We start from the raw sequence: 15,388 nt of genomic DNA on the forward strand, positions 1-15,388 counted from the left end.
CCTTTCACAAAATTATATTTATAATTCTATACTACCCCTTCTCCTTATGTTTTTTAAACTCCAATTTGTCTGGAATGGGGGCCTACTTTTAGAGAGGTGGTCACATTAGCTGATTAATCAAGTGTATTTGATTAGCAACACCTGACTGCTACCTATCCTCTCAGTTCTGAGAAAGTGGTAAGGGTGTACTAGATTTTTAACACAGTTTTTAAATCAAAGAGTCCCGTTTGATAAAATGAAGAGCTCATTCAATATTACATTTTAAAAAATTTTAGATAATTAATTTATGGAAAAATAACGCTACTTTAAATTATAGCTAATTTTAGTGGGCGTTTAGTATTGTAACTCCTTTCTCATCATGTGCTATTTTATATATATTAACAGTTACTAAATTATTTTACACTCTCTTAATTAAAGCAAAATCATGCAGTCATCTGTCACGATCAAGGGTCAGGCTCGGAGTCCAGTAGCTGGAACAGCAAGCAAGCTCACAGCGAAGGCAGGCCTGGTTTGGTTCACACAATAGCAACATAATCCAAGATGCCTAATCAGAAGAGTAGTTTGTAAATCAGCAGCCAAGGATCAGTACACAGGTAGTCAGGAGCACAATAATTTGGCACACAGGACCTTTTTAGAGGAAGTAGCTGGGAGGAGCACAGGAGTTCTGAGTTCATCCAAGAACAGTATCAGGCAAGGTTTAACTAAGGGATCAGGTATGGAGCTATACAACTCTTCAGGTGGCTCAGTGCAATGGTCCACCCCCAGCCACCGCAGAAGCACCAGGTTCATCTCCTGACATCATTAGTCAACAATTAGATAAAGAAGTACACCTTATATTTCCTGGTTTCTAAATCAATATTATATTAGCCATTATGAACTTTTGATAGGTGTACTTTACCTGAAATAAATCATGTATTCTATATTCCTGTTAAGGCAGGTGGGATATTAACTACCCTGTCCTGCCGTAGAGCTTTGAACAGAAACCATCCAGGCCTGAGAACCTAAAATCCTGAAGGTAGTATATTATTTCTCAGAGCTCTGTCTTAAGGGTATCTATCTTTTCTAGTTGGCCCTCATGTAATTGTTTTAGATCACATTGTGTCCACAAAATAACCCTAAATTAATAGAAAGCTGTTAATATACAATCTGCACAGAACTCTCAGAAGGCTTTTCTATTATTTTCTGAATGATATAAATTTAATTATAGAAATATTGTTGACTGGGCTTTACTTATTTTATCTAAATACAGTTTTACCTGGTGAGTTTGCCAAAATTAGGTGATTTTGAGACATTTCCTACTACCTTCTTGTATCATTAAATATAGTTGATCATGTTGAAAAAAAAAAGCCATTGAGTTTGCCCACTAGGGAAATAAACATACTACAAAACCTGAATATTCCAGATAATAGCATATTTGCACTGTTGATCCAGAGGATAACAAAAAGCCGTTAAATAAAAGATTTACCCTTTATATGATAGAATTCCCAACCAGCTGCATCATTAATGCTGCATCATCTGGACTTGGGGTCTACAAAGAGCTAGAATAACCCGAAAGGGTAAGAAAAGAGAAGAGTGGCTGTTAAGTTGAAACCATCCTCTAAATTTGCCAATTTATATAGTTTAGACTTTAACGAGGCACCATCTATTGATCTAACTCCGAATCAGTATAACAGGCAGTTTGATGCAGCCAATCTTTAATATACCTTTTAAATCGCTGCCCAACTCTAAAAGGTCCACATCTAAAATGTTAAGGCTCACATTTTTAACTAGATGTTGTAACATACAAAAGCCTAAATTCCTAAAACCTTTAAAAGCTTTTTCAAGTCTGGGAGTTTTAATATAATAGGTAACATCTGAATGGTATACAAAATTTGGGGGATCACCACCATTTTGATTAGACTGATTCTCCCTAAATATGAAAGGGTTAGGGAGGTATTCCCTACTCGATGTTCAAAGAGGAGTGAAATGAGAGTATGATATAGCTTAATTGGTATTTTCAGACAGCACAGGTAGGAAAGCTTCTCCTTTCAGCACACAAAAGAGGTAGGATCTACTTCAGCTCAGCCTTACACACAGAGTTAGTTTAGGCCTCTCAATTTTCGAGATTTATGGTGTAGCCCAAGATAAAGCCATACTGTGATTGCAAATCCATAATAGAGGTAGGCTAAATCATAAGGGTAAATCATATGCAAATGCTCTGAATTTTGTGTGGCTACTTATACTCCCAAACACTGGAAAGGACAAGGACTGTAGAAGAGGATCATGTGCCAAAATAAACAATATAGGGAAGAATGGGCAGCCCTGTCTGATGCCTTGCGTCCTGTTGGCTGGGTCCAACAGGCTTCCATTAATAAGGAGCCATGTAGTAGGGTCTCGATAAATAATGAACAGAAGATGCAAAAATTTGACCAAATCCTTGCTAACCATGCATTAAAAGGGGCCATTCCATCTTTTCAAAAGCTTTTTTCTGTGTCAAGTCCTAGAAACTCGGAATTTGCAGCATCAATGTAGCTGCTATTACATTCAATGGTGATAGAAACATTAAAAGCAGCAAGATGTGTAGCCATAAGCTTTGGCAGTTTAGCTTGAATTAGGAGTGGATCAAGTGTGAGGGGCAGAGACAGTTCTTAAATCCAAAGATGCCTATAATAGTTTCACAGACTGAGATTATAGGGGATTTGGTGGGGGGCGGGGGGGGCTGTGAGGGGTTTAGCAGAAAGCCTTATTTAGATGGCATTTTGCCCATTTTATTGCCCCATCTAAAAAAAATCTATGCCTGATGATACGGTACATAGTCTCAACATGAGCGTCAAGGCAAACCACTGGGCAGAACTATGTAACAAAGAGGCCATATAGGCCTGGGTGACTCTTCCCTGTAGCTCCCTGTATTTAACAAAGCAGACAGTTTTCCCATATTTTATGCCCTCTATGTCCTCCACAACAAGACCAGGGAGGCCCAATGATCTAGGTTATTATGCAAATAGATGACCTATTTGTATTTTACAAAATCTCAAAAAACAGGAGATCTGGCCAAGAACGCTGGGGATCTCCACATAAATGTCCTGCTAAGTAGCTGCAGTAGATCTTTCTGTATAATCATGAGAGCATGATCTGTAAAAAAAAAAAAAAAAACCCTAAAGATACTCCCAAAACGCTTGGGAAGGGGGATTAATCTACAAGGATGTAACTTTCTCTGGGAATGAAGCAAGCAAGTAAAATCTCTTTCAGAAGGGTTTAAAAGCCTTCAGTTATCAACTAAGGGCGTTTGAAGTTATTAGATTCCTAAGATCTGATGTAGAAGGCACATGGTGATTTAATGCCTTTACTTGAGCAATTTAGTTTGAGTGCATTAAAATCTCACACAAGGAATAAATTAGAGTAGCCCCCTAATAAAAGCTTCTAAAGAAGAGCACTGAGGGGAGTTGCCAGAAGGGGTGTTAGGGCTGCACCCCCTGGCAGGTGACACAGGATTACCAGAGAAGGGGTGGTCTAGGTGTCTCCTGGTCTTTACCAGAGCACCCTGTAAGGGGTGATAGACCAGTGGCTCTAGCGGCCACCAGACTACTTTGCGCCGGGGAGAACAACAGGTTGCATTTCCAAAGCTCTTTGCACCAGAGGGTTTTTGGTGTAGGGGAGGCCAGGATCAGGTACTGGGAGAGATGCAACTGAGAGGCAAGGTTTAGACAGACAGAGGTCAGGGCAGGCGAGCATAGTGGAAGTCCAGGCACGGGTCAGGGCAGGTGAGCATAGTGGAAGTCCAGGCACAGGTCAGGGCAGGCGAGCTTCAACAATAGTCAATATGCTTAGGTCACTATGAGAACTGTTATTTTATTATCCAATATTACTATATTTAAATTATGTCATTTTATTACATGTAACACATCAGCAGGTATCTATCATATGTGAGTGCATGCGTTTTTATGTTGGGAAGACCATACGAAAATTTTGTAAATGGATAATTAAACATATAGTTACATAGTAAGTCAGGTTGAAAAAAAAAACATGAGTCCACGAAGGTAAACCTCTGGGGAAATAAACATATCCCAGATATAAAACCTATGGACATAGTTGATCCAGAGGAAGGCAAAAAAACCCTGGTACAATTTGCACAAACGGGGAAAAAAAAATTCCTTCCCGATTCCATGAGGCAATCGGATGTTCCCTGGATCAACAGTCTCAGTTATCTTTACTTTAAAGCTTTAATACCCAGTTATATTCTGTGCTTCTAAAAAAGATTTTTCTTAAAGCAATCTAGAGTAGTTGCTGAAACTACTTCCTGAGGGAGCCTATTCCACATTTTTACAGACCTTACAGGTAAAGAATCCCTTCCTTATCCGAAGCTTAAACTTCTTTTCCTCCAGACGCAGAGTGCACTCTTGTTCTTTGTAAAGATCTTAAAGTTAATAGTTGGGAAGAGAGTTCGCTATATGGACTCTTCAGATATTTATAAAGAATGAGCAAATCCACCCCCACCCCCCCCAGTTCAGCTAACCTCTCCTCAGAGCCGAGTTCCTCTATTCCTTTTATTAGATTAGTTGCCCTTCTTTGCATTCTCTCCCAAATCCAGAATATCCTTTTTGTGAACTGGTGCCCACTAATAACCATAGACCATTCAGTGTATGAATCATCAATCACTACTCTCTGGATGCGGTCTTTAAACCCCTGAGCGGAAATCCGAGTGTGGCTCGAGGTAAAAAAAAAAAAAAAACATGCTGAAAGAGGTGGCTAAAAACATAAAAAAATAACACTTACCTGGTCCCATCAGTGTCCTGCCCATCAGATCCCATCTTCAGGGCACATCCTCTTCCTCGGATCTTCCCTCGGTGAGTGCACTGACATTCCCCAGGTAATCCCGGTGACATCAGTGCTTGCGAGGGAGCGTGCCAGGAAATTCAAAACAAAATAACTATTGAATCCAAATATAAAGTAATCATTATATTACACTGGGAAACAATTTTGAACACATTTTTTGTTGACTTCAATTTTTAGGCTTATTTACACTAAAAGAGGTATGCGGATTCTGAAAGTGCAGTTAGTTTTCTTCTATCACGTCAGGTTTTTTCTCTACCGCTTATATTAATGCGATTACTGTAGCGTGTATTTTCATAGGCTATTCATTTACATGCAAGACAGTGTGGTCAGAGGTTGTCCCCTGCTTTAAGTAGTGAATAAGCAAAATTTATTCTTCTACTTACACACATTTCTTTTCATTTTCAGATCATGTCTGGCTCTGCTTTTTCTCGTCGTAAGTGCCTAAAAAACCAATTAATTTTGTTATATCAGCACATTTGTAGAGAAAGCCTATTTGGCAGATTTCAAAGTTAAACGTGATCAAGATAAGTATTGGGCCCCTCCTAACGTGTGCAGTGTGTGGAGGCGTTACAGATGTGTAGAAAGAGAACACGTGAAAAGATGCCATTTGGTATACCTATGGTTTGGTGAGAACCAGGAGATCATTTTAGTGACTGTTACTTTTATATAGTGAAAACTTCAGGATATAACAAGAAAAATATTTGTAACAGAGTATCCTAGTCTACCATCGGCCATATGCCCAGTGGCTCATTTAGATGAAATCCAAGTGCCGGTTTTTATTACATTACCCTCTCTTGAAGAACATGATTATGGTGATGAACTAGGTGACAACAATGATGAAGAGTTTGAAATTGAATAGGACTCTGTTCTTAAGGGATTTGATCAGCATGAGTTGAATGATTTGGCTCGTGATTTGGGACTATCGAAGAAGGCTTCAGAACTCCTAGCATCAAGACTCGAACCAGAGAAATTGCATTTCTGCAGTACTTTAGAACTAACAGTGGCTTTGTGTATTGTGATAACATACCTGTTTTAATGGAGGAATTGAGAATTCCAATCTATAACTCAACTGAATGGGGACTATAGCTCAATGCAGAGCTTAAAGTGTGTCCTCCTTCACAATGGCAATGTATATGGGTCAGTCCCGATTGGCCATTCAGTTTCTCTTTGTGAAGAATATGCATACAATAAAGAGAGTCATTGAGTTGTTGCAATATCACCAACACAATTGGGTCATCTGTGTTGACCTTAAAACTGTATGCTTCCTTCTGGGTCAGCAACGCAGATACACCAAGTATCCCGGTTATCTGTGCATGTGGGACAGCAGGGCTTGTGGGAGGCATTGGTTGCAAAAAAATTGGCTTCCAGATCTGCCCTAAAACCAGGCGATCTAAACATTCTAAATAATCCACTTATTATTAGAATATTTTATTCCTGCCTCTGCACATGACACTGGGTCTGATTAAGCAGTTCTTTAAAGCTTTGCTAACTGAAGGAGACTGTTTCAAGTACCTCATTTTGGCATTTTCTTGCCTCTCATTTGAAAAAATAAAGACTAGTGTGTTTGATGGTCCACAGATTCGGCAGCTCGTCAAAGATGAACATTTCATCAGGACAATGTCAGAAGTCGAAAAGAATGTTTAGTTATCATTCAAAGCCATTGTCAAGGACCTTCTTGGAAAAACACGAGCAAATAACTACACAGAAATTGTCCAGAAACTCTTGCAATTTGAGCATCAAGGTGCATTTTCTGCATAGCCATCTTTTTAACTTCCCAGAAAGCCTTGGTGCAGTCAGTGATGAGCAAGGTGAAGGATTCCAAGATTTGAAGGTCATGGAAGGACGGTATCAGGGTAGATGGGGTGTACACATGATGGCTGATTATTGTAGGAGCATCTGGCGAGATTGTGAACACTGAACACTCCAGGAAAAGCTATAAGCGTAAATTTTTATGTTAACCGCTTACCCGATTCATTTTCACGTTTTACATTTAAAAAAAAAAAAAAAATGTTAGTTACAATAAATCCTATGTATGAACAAAAGAAATTTAAAAAAAACAGTGCATTCAAGTTATAATTTCATTAATTTTTTCATTGTATGTAAAATTTGTATGTTTTTTGACAAAAACGGAGGGTACCCTGTATCGTAAAAACTGGATACAATAGCAAAAAACGGGTCATTTCTGGATTCACCAACCAAAAACTTGTAAAAAACAAGTGTAAGATCTAACTCAACAAAAAATGTGTTCCCTGGTGATTATATATATATATATATATATATATATATATATTATACACACACACTACTGTACAGTTACAAATTACTTGTTTCAGTATTTTTATGAATCCTTGTTTTAACAGATTTTTGTGTTTTTAAGTTAAGGTAATAAGTTAATTATTAAGTTAAGTTAATTATATAAGTTAATTATTAAATTTATTAAATATTGTACATATTTCGGTGAGTTATGTCTAAGAATTATAGGCCTACAATGTAAAATAAATTTTAATGCAAAACAATGTATCCCTTTTGGCATAAAAAAGAGGACATAATTAGACCACCAGGGAGGTTTAGCCAGTTCTCTATTAATTTATAGATTGACTTGAGTTTACTTCCTTTATGGGGTCATCTGCAAACAAGGAAATGGTACTTTTAATCCCAAACTCTATATCATTTATAAATATGTTAAACAGTAAAGATCCCATCACTGATCCCTGGGGTACACCACTAATAACCTTAGACCATTCAGCGTATGAATCATTAGTCTCTGGATGCAGTCTTTAAACCTGTTCTCTATCCATTTACAAATGGACTTTTCTAAACCTATTGACCCTAACTTGCATATTAACCATCTGTGGGGTACAGTGTCAAATGCTTTAGCAAAGTCCAAGTACACTATATCAACTGCTACTCCACTGTCTACCTGTGAATTTATTTACTCAAAAAAGAGAGTAAATTTGTTTCAAAACATTGGTCTTTCTTGAATGCATGCTGAATATTGCTTAATTTATTATTTTCCAGCTTACTGTCACTTAGAGGTTATGTAACTTGGTCTAAAAAATACTGCTTGCCTGGCTCGTGTTCTAATCCTCTGCCTTTATTAGCCAATACTACTGACCAGATATTTGCCACATAATTATGTACAGGCTTATTTCAGGTGTGCGACAATCTACTGAAAACAAAAGATCAGCATGACACCCTGGTATTTGGCAGTTAACATGTTTTCTGTGATAGGTCTGGTTTTTAGGGAAAGAAAAATGACTTAACAAAAATAAAAAAAAGCAAAAAAGTGTTTTGGAAAAAAAAATGTAAAGCAACACAATAAATTACAAAACAGAATATCAACGCAGTTCAAATCATTCAATGCGGTATTACCTCAAGGGCACTTACCACATATAATGTTGTGTAAATCGACCTGTTGATTCAGATTTTTAAAACAAAAACTTCCCATACTCCCAGATTTTGTCTGCTTTATGTCACCAACACCAACTGGCAATCCATTTCTGGTAAAACTTAGGATCCTTATTCCTATCTGAGGGCTCAAATGCACTGTATGGGATTGTGTTTTTGTGGGATCCTTAACTTTCCCAAAATGTTCTAATATGACCTCTTTACATTAACCTTGCCTATGCCATTTCATTAGTCAGAAAGTAAGGCTTTATTATTGTCTTCCAAATTTGTTTACTCCCCTCCCCCAATAAGCATTTTGTGCTTATAGGGTCTTGCACTTATTGCCATGCATGCATACCTGAACATTTTACTTTGATAATTATTATTATACAGGATTTATATAGCCCCAACATAATACACAGCGCTGTACATTAAATAGGGGTAGAAAATGACAGTGACACAGGAGGAAAGGACCCTGGCCCGAAGAGCTTACATGCATGACCATACATAAACCATAACATATATCATCCAGTACCCTACATAAAGAAATTCAATACCATTACCTCCTTGGAGGATGCCACTAGACCTTACACCCTAATAAATCTTAACAGGAGTTATACATATAGCTGAAAGATTACTTGGTTTCAGAGGAAGCAAACAGTATGACCACTGATAATAAATAAAAAGAAGCGAAGTAAACCTATCAATCCAGTAAAACCAAAAACCCTCAACGTTGTTCTTACCATTAGTTCAATTCTTAACGGACTCCCCATTTACAACTACAGCACTTCCAAACAGTGAAATCTCCTGCGACGTGCCAAGCAGACACAAACAACAAAGGCTGTACTGGTGAACCATAAGTCCCAGACATGCCTAGATTGGTCTCTGTGAACTCTGTAATTTGTGGTGATTAATAATTTGGGGCTTGGCATTTCATAAAACCTGTACTTATTGAAATATTAATAATGACTAAAACAAGGACATTTTGGAAGTATTTACAAGCATCATAATCCTTTCACAGTCATGTGCCAAGTTTGGGGAAATTGCTGGCATGGCTCCATTTTTTCAGGAAGGGTAGTTTTCAACAGGTTGCCGATGAAATTGTTGGCATTACCCTGGCAAGTTTTTCACATATTTTAAAAGATGTGCTGCAGTCTTTAAAAAAGTGGCCTCCAAATTTATATACATGGCTGTCACAGATCCCTGGAGGACCAGGCGATCTGTGCCTGTGTCTGGACCACCCACCTCACAACAGCCCTGTTTAGAAATCCTGTCCACTGGTCACTTCGTGACCAGTTACGTGATCCCATGATCCCATGAGTGCTGCCCCTTTACTCCAGAAAACCAGAATATTCTGCAGAAGCACTCTATCTGCTGGCGTAAGTGAAAACACCACCTGAGCTGCCTCTGCTCCCGCACTGGTGGTGGGTTCTCTTACCTGCAGGTCATGTGATTTCCATCTATCTTGTGACCACCCCTATAAAAGGAAGTCACTGGCAACAAGATTTTGCCTGAAGAAAGAATTCTTTTGGATCTGCTCCAAGGTTTCCGTTGTTCCAGTTTGTGTCTTGTCTTGTGTCTTGACCTTGACTACTCCTGCTTGCTGCCTGCCCTGAGCTCTGGCTTGTTTGACCTCGATTCTGTCTGACCTTCCTGCACCTCGGCTGATTCCTGTTTATCAGTAGTCACCCGCTTCTGCGGGCACAGGGGCTGCAACCTGGCAGTTGCCCGCAATGTAATATCCTCACCACTACAGGCTCTGGTGAACACTGGGCAGCTGCTTAGACTCTCTGTCCTGCGCACATCCGTCCAACTGAGCTGGTGACACAGAGGGTCCACCATCCTGCCCTGCAACACCCTGATAATGGCTAGTAGCAGATTAGGATATTATTAAAGGGTACTTATACCAATTTGCCAGAACTTTGAACATCATGGGTGCTATTGACTGTACATACAGTATACAGTCTGTCATGCTAGAAAAGGCAGAGCCTTTAGGGCGAGCTACAGCTTGCAAAATAGTGGTGTGAGCCCTGAAAATTGGCCTAAGTGCAAAATCTGAGCAGCAATCAGGTCTTTTCCAGAGCATCAAGTGGTGAGAATGTTGCGCTGGTGGCTCCTGCCAGGTTGCAGTCCTTAGGCATACCAGGGTTTTCAAGATAATATATGGTACCAAAACACTGGACAGGAGAATGGTCAAGGAAGGCTGGAGTCAAGGCAGGCAGCATGCAAGAAAGGTCAGGAAGAAAGCCTGGGGTCAAAAAACAGAATTTCCGGAAATAGACATAGGTGATACGGGGATCACCGGAAAAACGGGATCACAGGGGACACAGGAAGGGATAGGAAGCACAAGTGACAAGGGAGACACAGGGGTAACCACAGACACAGAAGAACACAGGAACAGCACAAGGGAACATACAGGGAAATAACAGACTTTGCAACAGAGGGTTAACTCAGAAGCTGGACTTGGAAAGCAATCGATTAACAGAAAGGTGTAGAGAAAATGCTCAGCAAAGCTAAGAGGCTCAGCACTAGTGGAGTACTGTGTCTTAGCTAGATAAATAGTCAGAGGTGATTAATAGGCTATTTCCTGATTGCTCGGTGGGATGGATGATTCTGATAAAACATGGAGGAGCAGGGTCAGAACTGCCCGCATGCACAGGAGGGAGGCGCCAACGCTTTATCGAGGAGGAGGTAAGTGTGACACAGTACTGCACTGTTTTTCATTTATCCATGTCAACACAGCTACTGTATTGTTGTTTTGCAAAATATCTTTTCTACTTGCTACTTCAATGCAGCAGCGGGCCAGCTGCAGTTTATACTTAGGATTCCTTTGGGGGCCAAAAAAAAGGACGTTAGGGGCCAGATTTTGCCCTCGGGCCAGAGTTTGACACCCCTGCTTTAGTGCTTGATCTTTTTTTGGGTAAGTGCTACTTTTATATGTTACATTTTTTAGATTACACTATACTAATTCACAAAATTGATCCATTTATACTTTGATTTGTTGCAGTTGTTGTTTTGATACTTTTTGTTTTTGTTGCAACAGTACAAACTAATTATTATCAAGCTGTATATTTAATAATTAGCACTTTATACTATGTCATCTCACAATAGTATGAATGTCCAAAAAATGTCACCAAGCATTTTGGATCTGATTTAAAATCAAATATTTCACCAAAAGATCGTTGCCAAAGATTTTATAATACATGTATCAAGGAAAATTTAGTGTTTTCACTTGTGTGTGTATGTCAAAATACATTTAAATGTATAGAAATACAATTTTAACTGGACTGATTTGTGGGGGGGGGGGAGATTTGTGGGAAGATTTTGTAATCTTCATTATTGTTAGCTTCATCTGTTGCTGCAAAGTTTATGTGCCTGGTTTGTAATTATGCTTTCTGTTGTTTAGCAATTCTTCAGCAATGTTTTGTCATGGTTTCCAGTCCAAACTGTGAGGGTCAACCCCCTTGTGGCCTTTGTCCCATTCTTAAAGTCATATTGTCATTTGAATGTATTAGGTACATATTCTTTTTATGAATCAATTTGCATGGGTTTTATTTTTTTTTTTTCTTCATAGTCTGACATTTTCTGAATAACTTGCTAATTTGCTGCCACTATTCTACACAACTCATGTGTCCATTTGCAGTATTGTTGTAGCTTTGTTCTCTTTGTGCTGAGCTGCCTGATCTTAGCCCTATTATATACAAGCACACTTCCACTTGCTGTCCAAACTGGTTGTCAGTTAGTTGTCCAGCTGAGTTTCATACTCATTCTAACACACCTGATGGTGATTGAAGAAGGTCCAGGTTGCCAAGCACAACATCAAACCACATTTTGCCAAGCTCACAAGTAGGGTCAGGCACTCTTAGAAAGGAACAGATGTTCTGTTGTTGCTCCACTTTAAATTCTGGATTCTATGCATTATTTATGTGTTTACTCAATTTAAATAGTACTAGTATAATAAACTTCCAGGGACAAATAGACTGTGACAAACATATTTTCTTGCTTTTTTTTTCTTGCTATATATTTACTTACTCACCTCAGTTTGGTAGTGGAAGCACATAAAGGTGGATTCCTCTGTTAACTAGAGGCAACATCATCAATGAATGTTGCTTAGAGCCAGGCCCATGATATCATAAATCATAGGAACTAATAGGCATTCTTTTTCATTTGAAGCATGGTAAGCAATGTGGCCAAAAAAAACTTTCTTTGCCCATTTCTTCCTCTAATTTCTCTTTTCGATGTATATGTACAGACATATAAATGCATACATACTATATGCATGTACGTACATACATGAGTGCACATGAAGGCAAACAAACAATTTACACCTAAAAAAAGCAAAACTTACCCGAATAAGTATCATTCTCTGCAAAAGTGGCCAGTGCATTTTTCAACTGATAGAACATAGTTCACACGCACATAGCGGGTCCGCCTTGGTGCACAACAATGCGGATCAAATAACTAAGTTTTAGGAAGCCAATTGGTCTGCTTTTTAGCCTTTTAATAGAAAGAAACTGCATAAAAAACAATCACAAGTGACTTATTAGATTAAAAGATCCTTGGAGATTGTAAAGAAGATCACATAAAAACAAAAAAACTACAAACTACAACTTTTTTAACAACTTTATTCAAAAAAGAATCATTTTCAAAAAGGTCACATTAAAATATGAAGACCACACAGACACCACTAAATTACCAATTAGTTAATTTAGTCAGACAAAAACAGTTAACAGTTAGACAAAAGCAAAACAAAAACACACACACACAAAACACATGTAAACCCATACTTCCATATAAAGCTAAAATAGTTAAAAAATGTCCCAAGAAATGTTGTCTTCAAAAAATATTTACCAAAACAATCTGCAATTTTTTGACTTCTTAATTGCAAAATGGACATTGAAACATTCAAGGTTTAAAAAACTATGATCCTTTACATTTGTACACCAGTGAACAGCTATTTAATAAAAAAATACATTTGCACGAAGTAGACTTAATGTTAAAGTCATTTATTGAATGTGTGTGTGTTTAGTGTAACTTTTCAACAAGTCACCCCATTCATGTCTAGTGCTCCGTGATTGGCTAAGCAAAGAGGATCCCCTGTTCATCCATTCATGACTAGAGGTGCTGTGCTCATGTCATGAATGCAGCTGTGGGAATCATCCCGCCATTGTGGGATAACCTGTTAAAAATTAAAAGTTTCAAAGTTACACTAAACAAACACAATAAATAAAATACTTTAACAATAAAGCCTTGTCTTATTGTTTTAAACATATTTTAACATTTTCAGGAAATGAGTAAGGGGTTTAATGTAACTTCAATTCCTCAGCTCCTTACAGGTTTACAAAAAGGTTTTAGGGGTTTAATGTACCCCTGTACTCATTCCCCAGGCTGTGGTGGTAGAGGTATGGGAGTTTCCCTTTTGAAGGGGGCTTCCAGATTTCAAAGTCCTGCTAAAAACACTTAAAAAGCCCTTATTATTTATAATGGAAGCTTTCTTAAAAAACTTACAATGACTTGTAAAAGTTCATAAAAATGCATATAAATGTGGCAAAAATGTTTACATGCATTTTTAAAACAAATATTTATATAAACAATTATATATAAATACATAGAAATATAGTATAAAAATATGAAAATACATATATATTTATAAATATATATATCTTTTCATATTTTTAGACTATATCAATATGTATTTATATATTTATCATAGATATCTATACATGTATTTCTAACAAATATATATATATATATATATATATAAATCTTTAGAAGCAAACAAGAACATGTGTGTGTGCTTGTGACTTTTGTGGGATAAATTAATTCGGTGGCAAAAGCGAGGTCTCGCCTGCCTGAATTTACATGTATTTACCACCAGGTGGATCCTCGGGTAGGGATGAGCGAGCAAGATTTGTAGGTTCGATCTAGCTCCGAATCAGGACTTTATCGCTTACCAAACATTTAGGCGAGAACGGCCTTGTGTTTTGGGTGAAGGATAGAAGCAGGGAGAGACGTGGATTGTGACAGGGACAGGTTAGGAGCCTACTGTATATCTGTATATATACAGATATTGCAGTTTTTGATGCTACCTGGTCCTATTTAGCAAAGAAGACTGCTGCAGAAAAATTTCAGCACTTGCTGGGTGAGGGTTCTTGATCAGAGGCTGCATTTGCAGAGGTTGGCTTACATGAAAATGAGGATGATGATGACCGGGATGTCACCAGGGAACCACCAGTGCATGTAAGAGCTAGCAGCAGTTCGGAAACAGACGTAGAGGAAAGGCAGCAGCAACACACTGGGGATGGAAGTGGATGCAAATCTGCCTCATGTGAGTCCCAAAGAACACACAGACGAGTGGGCACAAGCTGGGGAACAGTCAGAGACGATGTGACAGTGGGGGAGATGGAGCTGGAGCAGACGTAGGGCACCCAGCAGATGCAGGCAAAGAAAAAGAGCAGCACACACCTCTCCAGTGTGGTCCTTTTTCACCCTGAAAGACAATGACGGATGCGTAGCATTCTGCATCCTGTGCTACAGGCAGATCCGCAGAGGCCATGCCGGATCACATTTGGGTACAACATCCCCGCTTTCCCACATGCCCAAAAACCACAAACCATAGTGGGAGCAGTACTTGTGTTCTGTTGAAGGAGGTGCAACCATGTCATCATCTTTTCTTCCACCTCCATTGACTCCTTCTCCACCTCCAACTGTCATTGCAACTACGTCTCAGGAGGTTGGTGCCAGCCAGACTTCTTGTGGCAATGAAGTATCAGCTTCTGGCCCTAGGTTTTGTGGCCTCAGGCGACATTTGTCGCTGCTAGATGGGTACTCCAGTAACCCCTTCAGCTCCCCAAGCTCCCAGTCCCTTCAGCCCACTCTACTGGAGTTCTGCGCAAAGCATCACGCTATGGGCCCAACCAACAAAAGAGTAATTGAGCTCAATTCGCATCTAGCCAAACTATTGGCCTTGCAGCTACTGCCGTACAGCATTGTGGACTCTGCTTCTTCTGCCTTCTGTGACCTAATGGCCTGTGCCAAGCGGCGGTGGAACATACCAAGCAGCCATTATTTTCCCCGCACAGCTTTACCCAGTTTACATGTACATGTAATGGGTAACCTCTGCCGGACATTGGCATTCTCACCATGGACAGCTGGAAAACCAGGCACGGAGTGGTACGCTACCTGTCCT

General features: G+C 39.0%; 1 protein-coding gene across 2 annotated transcripts in view; it reads right to left on the reverse strand.

Moving 5' to 3' along the window:
* The window catches only part of LOC140339666 (solute carrier family 41 member 1-like), a 155,928-nt gene extending 146,890 nt beyond the window's left edge, over positions 1 to 9,038 (reverse strand). For both annotated transcript variants that reach the window (XM_072424477.1, XM_072424470.1), the window contains exon 1: positions 8,943 to 9,038. The gene's annotated coding sequence lies outside the window, so the exon portion shown is untranslated. The remainder of the gene's footprint in view (positions 1 to 8,942) is intronic.
* Positions 9,039 to 15,388: the final 6,350 nt, after the last annotated feature.

This window comes from Pyxicephalus adspersus, chromosome 1 (assembly GCF_032062135.1).
Source record: "Pyxicephalus adspersus chromosome 1, UCB_Pads_2.0, whole genome shotgun sequence".
Classification (NCBI taxonomy): domain Eukaryota; kingdom Metazoa; phylum Chordata; class Amphibia; order Anura; family Pyxicephalidae; genus Pyxicephalus; species Pyxicephalus adspersus.